The sequence below is a fragment of the Sinocyclocheilus rhinocerous genome, unplaced genomic scaffold (genome assembly GCF_001515625.1).
Source record: "Sinocyclocheilus rhinocerous isolate Xijiao unplaced genomic scaffold, SAMN03320098_v1.1 scaffold2743, whole genome shotgun sequence".
Taxonomy (NCBI): Eukaryota; Metazoa; Chordata; class Actinopteri; order Cypriniformes; family Cyprinidae; genus Sinocyclocheilus; species Sinocyclocheilus rhinocerous.
The window spans coordinates 380,205-388,449 of record NW_015663513.1 but is presented as its reverse complement, the minus strand read 5'-3'; the positions used below and the strand labels follow the sequence as shown (position 1 = coordinate 388,449).

Here is an 8,245-nt window from a genome sequence, read left to right as displayed (position 1 = left end):
AAATTAATCTTTTCCAATAAGTTTAAATAGATTTTTACCTTTTATGGTCATTTTTACCTTAAAGCCATTTTTTCGGTGCATTATCATTTGGGTCAAATTCTTATACTTAATCAGTCAATTATAATAAGACATTTGGGCTGTTATCAAGCAAATGAAAGTATCAATCAACAAAATTCATCTTTGCAATGCAGAGGAAACACAGAAGCTGCATCTGAAATGGCATTGATTAATGCAGGACATGAATGCATTTAGCCTGCAGTTACACATGCATAAATAATATTTTAATATTGTAAACATAAAACGTTGAATACTGATATTTGAAATATTTGAAACTTTAAATGTGAAATTAAAACTGCCAGCAGGTGGCAGCAAGTCACTGTTAATAAGTGAGTCATTGCGATTGAACCGAATCATTTAACGAAAAATTCATTCAGGAAGGAAACACCCTCATGTTTCTCAGAGACGCAAAACAGCGCTGTGAATGTGCTTGGAATTATTTTTGTTGGCGAAATAGAGCAAAAACAGGCAATATAGTGTCTAAAACATAAGTCTCTTAATATTAACTTCTTTTTTATTGAACAGTTGTATAAAATCAATATCGCATTAAAAATTATATCTCTATATTTTCTGGGATTTTATCGATAACAATAATTTGACTGAGTGTTACTGTGCTGATATCTTAAGGACTACAGTGGACAGCTGACTCCTAAAATTTTTAATATTCATATTCTGTGTGGTGGTCAGTTCACAGCAGTGACAGAAATGAATCTTTTCCAATAAGTTTAAATAGATTTTTACCTTTTATGGTCATTTTTACCTTAAAGCCATTTTTTCTAAAAGTGTGCATTATCATTTGAGTCAAATTCTTATATTTAATCAGTCAATTATGATAAGACATTTGGGCTGTTATCAAGCAAATGAAAGTATCAATCAACAAAATTCATCTTTGCAATGCAGAGGAAACACAGAAGATGCATCTGAAATGGCATTTAGATGCATTTACACACTGATTAATGCAGGACATGAATGCATTTAGCCTGCAGTTACACATGCATAAATAATATTTTAATATTGTAAACATAAAACGTTGAATACTGATATTTGAAATATTTGAAACTTTAAATGTGAAATTAAAACCGCCAGCAGGTGTCAGCAAGTCACTGTTAATAAGTGAGTCATTGCGATTGAACCGAATCATTTGACGAATGATTCATTCAGGAACGAAACGCCGTCATGTTGCTCAGAGACGCAAAACAGCGCTGTGACTGTGCTTGGAATTATTTTTGCTGGCGAAATGGAGCAAAAATAGTTAATATATTGTCTAAAACGTAAGTCTCTTAATATTAACTTCTTTTTTTATTGAACAGTTGTATAAAATCAATATCACATTTGTAATCAGGCTGATTTTTGGAGGAAACAGCACTCTTCTTGTGATATTGATTAACTATATCAGGGATAGGCAACGTCGGAGTGCCGCTGTCCTGCAGAGTTTAGCTCTAACCCTAATCAAACACACCTGAACAAGCTAATCAAGGACTTCAGGATTACTGAGGCAACAGACAAGTGAGGTTTTTTTTCAGGGTTGGAGCTAAACTCTGCAGGACATCGGCACTCCAGGACCGACGTTGCCGGGAGCATATGTGATGAAAATGGTCGCAATTTCGAGCCTTGGTATTGTATAAATTCCTAAAATCCAACCCTAATTAAACATCTGAATCAGCTGATCGAGTACTTGCTAGTCCTCATAATATCAGATTTCTCCAATAGATTTAAGCTGCATTATTTTACTGGATGTGCACTCTTTTAATATTTTGAATGAATGCCATCATGCAAGTTCATGATCCAACTTGCATGAATTTCACCACAGTAACTCATAATGTCAGTCAGTAGTGTGTATGGCCCCCATGTGCCTGTATGCACTCCCAGAAATTGCCTACACACTCCAGCCACGAGAATGAGCATTATCACCCAGGGCCCACTGCACCAGCCTAAAGTCTAACAATAGCTCTGAGGATTTTATCCCGGTACCTAAAAGCAGTAAGGGTAGCACGTGGAGGTCTGTGTGACTCTCCAAGTATATTCCTCTCCAGACCATCAGTGACTCACCGCCAAACTGGTCATGATGGATGATGTTGCAGGCAGCTTAATATTCTCCACGGCATCTACACACTCTTTCACGTCTGTCACATGCTCAAAGTGAACCTGAGAATGAGCATTGTCAGAATGAGCAATGACAGTTTGTCAGAAACATGCACACTACAGTAGTAGTCTGGTGGAGGTTATTTTTTAGGTCTCTGGCAGTGCTCCTCCTTTTCCTCCTCGCACAGAAGAACAGATATACCAGTACTTCTGCTGGGATGTTGCCCTTCTACAACTCTGACCAGCTCTCCTTGAATAATGGCCCATCACCTGGTAACTCCTCTACTAGGTCTCCACGATTAATCGAATGCGATAGTCATGCGCATCTTGTCAGTAAAGCCGGTTCTGTGATTAGTAGTAAATCTCCAGCACGTGCTTTCAGATGGAGCAGCATTTACTACACAGAGCCGTAGTTCACTGACAAGCTACACAAAATCGCGTTCATAATCGCAGACGATATAATCGCGCGATAATGAAATCGAAGATAACGTTCTGCGATTATGAAAGCTGTTTGCGTAGCTTGTCAGTGAACTACGGCTATGTGTAGTACACAAGCTACACAAAATCGCGTTCATAATCGCAGACGATATAATCGCGCGATAATGAAATCGAAGATAACGTTCTGCGATTATGAAAGCTGTTTGCGTAGCTTGTCAGTGAACTACGGCTCTGTGTAGTAAATGCTGCTCCATCTGAAGGCACGTGAAAATACGACATTTAATAACATGTTTTTACTCCAAACTCACTTCATGTCAGTCGAGTGTTTGAAATAAATCGTTCTTTGAGATGATGTGGCTTCTTAAACAGAATAATTAAGGCACGCAATATTTCATAGTATTTTAAGCCGTTATAAAGGCTGTGTTGATTAGCATTGCATTATTATATACTTTATTATAATATAAATTATAATAAGACAAACTCAGATAAACCATATATTGTCGGAGTCCTGTGTTTATTAGTCCTGTGTTTATTTATTAAATTAGCCCATTATTTACTCACCCTCAAGCCATCCCACTCCAAAGAGGAAGGAAAAATTGAAATCGCATCATATGACCCCTTTAAATATGGTTATTTTTCTTACAAAAACACATCAATTCGCTACAGGAGGCCTTTGTTCACCCCCCGGAGCCATGTGAGGCACTGTTTATTATGGATGGATGCGCTTTATTTAACTTATTTTGGACTGATGCACTGCAACACCCACTGACTGCCATTAAAAAGCTTGGAAGATCAAAGACCATTTTTTAATATAACTGACTGGATTCGTCTGAAAGAAGAAAGTCATATACACCTAGGATGCCTTGAGGGTGAGTAATTCATAGGCTAATTTTCATTTTTGGGTGAACTAACCCTTTAAATCTTCTATTTATTCAGCTGCAGTGATAAGCATTTCCTGGATTTCTTCTGTGTGGCATATTTGGATTTTCCGCGAGAGAGCACCCTCTGGCCTTCGGATGGAGATTTACTACTGGTCACAGAACCGTGCTTCACTAAAAGATACGCATGACAATCGCAGCTTCTGCCTAATCGCGATTTATCGCATTTGCGATTTAATTTTGATTAATCGTGCAGCCCTATCCTCTACACTCTTGAAACTGTACTGAGAGACACACCAAACCTCCTTGCGATGGCACATTAATCCACTGTTTTGTAGGGGAGGGTCAAAATGACCTGAATTTTATGAATATGAATTTTCAACTTAGATCTGGAGGTAACTTACAGGGGGGGTAATATGACTTTAGAAAGATGGCAGGATGATTATTTTATTTTTACATAGAAATTGGTAGGTCTGTTAGAAAAATCCATAGACTTCAGCCATCTTTGTTGCAAATACCAACAGTTCAAAATGGGAAAGCGCTTCCAGTTTTTTTTGTTTTTTTGTTTTGTTGTTGTTGTTTTTTCCTCACAAAGTTTGAACCCCTGTAAATCAAGAGGTATAAAAGATATCTAAATATTCTTTTAGATTTTCATTTTTAACTAACTTTTCTTTTGGTATCTCATTTTTAAGAGCTCTATATGGTCCACTTCAAGAAGGATTTCAAAGTGGCTTCATGACTAAATTATTAAATTGCATACATTTTCAGTGGTAAAAAAAAAAACTATTGTGGATCACTTTGCATGCAGCCTTTTTTAAATTCAATTTTTGTAATCTTCATTTTTAAAGGCCTGTATGGTTTAATTTTAAAACAAATGATATTGGCATCCCAATGCAACTTAAATTTAATTCTTCCCCATACCTTGACTTAATAACTGCCTTACTAACTATTAATAAGCAGCAAATTGGAAGTTTATTGAAGGAAAAGTTGTAGTTAGTGAAGGATCTAAGCATTCTTATTAGCAACCTGTGTGTGTGTGTGTGTGTGTGTGTGTGTGTGTGTTGCTTCTTTCTATTACTTTACTTCTTTACTTTATTTCATTCATTTTATTTTCATTCATTCATTCACTCACTCACTCACTCAATCATTTTATTATTCCATTTAATCATTTATAATACTTAAACCACTTAAACCATCACTTAAACCATTTATATACTCCTTTAATTGATTCATTCATTGGTTATCCATTTATACTATATTACTTTATTTTATATTATTTTCCATTATTGTTTAATCCTATGATTGCATGGTTTCAAGGGATATTTGTCTTCACAAATAAGAGATGAGGGAATGTCTCCATTTCAAGGTTTTTTACATCACAGGATGATGTTGTGAAGCAGTAATTTTCCATTACTATTGCTTGTGGTATAATAACACTTGATGGATTTGTGCTGGTCAGACAAAGTCTAAGCATTGAGACATACTCAACCAAGACACAACTTGCATAAACTCTGCTCCTTTTTTTATCATCTTCACTTCGTCTCCTGCTTCTGGTCTTCTCTAGCTTTACTCAGTCAACTTCTTGGTTGATAGATGACTGTTAATACAGTTTTGGGTACCAGACAAAACACTGGTTCTGGCTACCAGACAAGACTTGATGTTAATGGATTTAGGGTATTAGACAACTTTGCTGACTAGCTGCACTGTTACCAGATAGAATGGATATTTTCTGACAGGATCTGGTGTCCAGGGATGGATATTTCTGAACTGATATTTTCGGCTCGGAGGCATGATCTAACATTTTGGTGTAATTGGCAGGATGGAATAACACAGAGCTGTTATCTCCATAAAAGTCAGTGCCGGAATTGCTTCTCACTTGACCACAAGATGGAATGTCACAGACCACTGGGCTAGTGACTCCAGGCCAATAAGTGAAAACGAGGATGACTCCCAGAGGCGTCTTCCCTGGCTAAGCTGCAACAAGGCAGTGTTTGATCTGTATGAAATTGAAATGGAAATTCAGTACTGTGGGTAGCAAAGCTACCAGGTCAGACTATATTATTTCTAAAGTTATGGAAGAGCCAGAAGTTAAGCGAGATGACATAATTAATTTGGATAGAACAAATAGTGACATTAATAATAAAAATGTAACCTTAAAATTAAGTGTGACCCAAACTTTTATTTTGGAATCTTCATTTTTAAGGCCCTATATAGTTCAGTCCCAGAGATATGAGGATTTCAATGTCACTCCATATCCAAATTGTTGAATTTTACCCATTTTGGTCGAAAACCAAATGTTTTTTGTTTATCCAATCATGACTGTTGACACCGCAAATAAAATAAGTAACCCAATGTTAAGCAATGTACAGTGTGACATGTATGATTATAAAATAACCAAAATTAATTGTTAACCCCAGGTTAAGTATGAGCAGTGTAAAACATAACATGATAACCCAGGATCCATTTACCTGGGTTTAGAATGACCCAGGGTTAACTATTTCAAGTGTGAAAGGTCCTAAAGGGTCATGAAGCCCCCTGTTTCAGCACCAGTTAGTTGTCACCACAGTTTTAAAAAAAATGCTTCAAAAGTGGGCGTGGTGCACTGCTGTCCCGCTACGCTGTTCAGGGAACATGCTGGAGTCACGAGGAAATGTTTAACAGTCTTTAATCATGAAACACAGGAGATAATCCACAATAGGAGCTTGAGCCAACACACGTAGACCTGACAAACACAAACGGAACAGACTAGGACCGGGGACTGGAGCCCTCTCCTCTTCGGTTTGGCACTTTCGCCGCACCATACTCAGCTTACCCTCAGCCGCGGTGCAGGGGGCGGAGCTCCTCTCCGCGCTCACACCGTCCGCGGCTTTCTCCCTCGTGGCGGGCATTGTCGCCGGCTCTCGCACCTGGTCTGCCGAGTTTAGCTCTACCACCGGGGCGATCCTCTGCTCAGTCGCTCGGCATTGCGCTGGCTTGCTGATCGCGGCGGGAATTGGCTCTCCGTCATCAGTGGTCTCGGGCTTTAGCTCCGCACAGCGGGTAGATGGTGGGCTGGTCTCTGGGTCTGAAGTGGATCTGGCGAGATCATCCTCGGGAGTGACGGTGAGAGGTGACCCGTTTCTCGCCAGAATCCACTCCACAAACGCACCGAAATCCTCTCGAGGACAATCTTCGGACGACAGCGCTCTGCACTCGATGTTTAGACTGGCGTTGTAGAACACACAGAGCGCGTCGTCCGGGTTGCTGGTGGTGCTTGCTAGCAGCTGGAACAGTCTAGTATGGACCTCGAGAGCTTTGTCCCCCTGCTCCAGCAGGAGGAGGAGGTATTCGGGGTGAAGAAGGGCATCCATCCAGGGAACACAACGGAAAAAAAAGATACTGGGAAAAATGAGAAAACAAACGGAGGGGAAAACACAAGGAGGTTACTGTTTTGCTCAGGTCTTCTGTCACGCTACGCTGTTCAGGGAACACGCTGGAGTCACGAGGAAACGTTTAACAGTCTTTAATCACGAAACACAGGAGATAATCCACAATAGGAGCTTGAGCCAACACACGTAGAGAACGAGTTGACCTGACAAACACAAACTGAACAGACTAGTATTTAAGTATACAGGGAAATGAGGATAATTAACTAAACACAGCTGGAAACAAATTATGAACTAATCAGGGAACCTAATGGAAACAGGAAGGATCAAATAAGGAAACACAGGACCAGAAACAGGGGCAAAGCACGACACAGAACAGTCCAGTATCGGTATCGATATCGAAAAATTTTGAACGATACCCAGCCCTAGTCCAGAATCCTGACAACTGCGGAGCGGAGCGGAGGGGGAGGAGGAAAGAGCGACAACACACAAAGCTTTGGGTTCAGACAGTTTAATTTCGCTCACATAGAGTTAAAAACACAAATTAATGCACAGCCATTTGCACTCTGCATCGAAAACATATATATGAATGCACTGTTGCACCTCTAATAACTTTAAAGGCTTATTTTGCTGTGTTTATAATCCTTTTGATGGGTTGTGTGAAGGAGCTGTAAAATCCGGTTACACTCACTGAATGAATCGCGGGTTTCCGAACTCTTACAAAACAAAAACAAACATCCTCCATGATCCATGAACGTTTCTCTCAGTTAATGTAACGCAATCTGACAGTCTGAAGTGTCTGTCATACCAAATCAACACATGCTGTTGTGAATAATTAAGTGAAGTGTCTTCTTATAGGATAAGAACACGCATGAATAATTATGAGACACAGATGCATCATCGAAATACTATAGTCATTTGCCATGTCACAAACTGTGCCGTCAACATGATGTAGATTTTAAACCCGAAAGATTAAAATAGCGCAAAAAGCTCAAAATTAACCAGTTTTCTCCAACAATTAATATTAACGGATGCAAACAAAAAGCTCAAAATTAACCAGTTTTCTCCAGCAATTAATATTAACGGATGCAAACATTGTCTTACATTTACATCAAGTCATTTAGCAGACATGCATGGAGGTGGAAACATTATGCTTTGGGGCTGTTTTTCTGCTAAGGGTACAGGACGACTTCACCACATTGAGGGGCAAATGGACGGGGACATATACTGTAAAATCTGTAAGATGTACTGTAAGAACCTCCTTCCCTCAGCCAGAACACTGAAGATGGGTCATGGATGTGTCTTCCAGCATGACAATGACCCAAAACATACCGCCAAGGCAACAAAGAAGTGGCTCAGGAAGAAGCACATTAAGGTCATGGAGTGGCCTAGCCAGTCTCCAGACCTCAATCCTATAGAAAATCT

General features: G+C 39.3%; 1 long non-coding RNA gene across 1 annotated transcript in view; it reads left to right on the top strand.

Annotated features, from left to right (window-relative positions):
- LOC107728968 (uncharacterized) overlaps window positions 1-8,245 on the top strand; it is an 18,157-nt gene that overhangs the window by 4,328 nt on the left and 5,584 nt on the right. The window contains exon 2 of the long non-coding RNA XR_001638532.1: window positions 253-258. This is a non-coding gene — a long non-coding RNA (uncharacterized LOC107728968). The remainder of the gene's footprint in view (window positions 1-252; window positions 259-8,245) is intronic.